This window comes from Elephantulus edwardii, unplaced genomic scaffold, assembly GCF_000299155.1.
Source record: "Elephantulus edwardii isolate Elephantulus edwardi_28Jun2011 unplaced genomic scaffold, EleEdw1.0 scaffold00212, whole genome shotgun sequence".
NCBI classification, from domain to species: Eukaryota; Metazoa; Chordata; class Mammalia; order Macroscelidea; family Macroscelididae; genus Elephantulus; species Elephantulus edwardii.
The window spans coordinates 4798521-4799731 of NW_006399962.1; positions in this window are offsets into that span (position 1 = coordinate 4798521).

Here is a 1211-nt window from a genome sequence, read left to right on the forward strand (position 1 = left end):
GGGTGGCAGTTCTAGTTTCTTTAGGGTATATTCCCAGTAGTGGAATTGCTGGGTCAAATGGTATCTCTATTTGCAACTTTTTGAGAAAGTGCCATACAACCTTCCATAGTGGCTGCACCATTTTACACTCCCACCAACAGTGAATAAGGGTTCCAGTTTCTCTGCAACCTCACCAGCATTTGTTGTTTGCTGCTCTGTTGAATTTTGCTATTCTTACTGCGGGGAGATGATATCTCATAGTTGTTTTCACAATCAAATTATTTTTTTTTGTTGTTTTTGTTTGGGTTTTTTTCCCTTTTTAAAAATTTTTTTAAAAATTAATTTTACACAAGAGTCCACAATTAAGGTTGCATAGTGGAATGTACTTGGGGCGGTGGGAGGGGTGTGGGGGGATTGTGTACCAGGGAAGGAGTGTTTCTTTTACTTTTGAAAGAGAGGAGCGAACTGGAGGAGAAGGCTGGGGGCGGGGGAGAGAAGTGCAGCAATGAATGAACGGAAATCCAAAATCTCTGTAAATGCTCATTAAAATTATTTTTTTTAAAAGCAACAACAAAACTACCTCTAGTAGATTTTATATTAACTAATTTATCACTGACAATTGCAACAATAAAGACTTCCTTCTGATAAAAAATTAATTTTAGTTAAACAACTACAGAATAAATAAAAAAGTTTGGCCAAAATCAAAAGAAAAAAAATTAATTTTAATGAACGTTTACAGAGATTTTGGATTGCCATTCATTTATTGTTGCATTTTTCTCCCTGCCCATCCCTCCCCCGTAGTTCGCTCTTCTCTTTGAAAAGTAAAAGAAAAATTATTTTATTGGTATATAATCCCCTAACCCCTGTCCCAAGTACATTCCACTATGCAACCTTCATTCTGGACTCTTGTCATAACCATAATACCCAATCATATATCACTTTCCAACAGTTCTCTCCCTCATCTGTTCCAATGCAGTATACACAATTTATCCAATTTTTCTCAGTCTCACCTCAACCCTGATGTCAGTCATGTTCTACAATAGTGGCACTATGCAGTATTTGTCCTTTTGTGACTGAGATATTTCACTCAGCATACTGTCCTCCAGGGTCACCCATTTTGAATAATATTGCATGAGTTCCTTGTTTTTCAATGCAGCATAGTATTCCATTGTGTGAATATACCACAGCTTCTCTGTCCATTCCTTTGTTGATGGGCACTTAGGTTGTTTCCA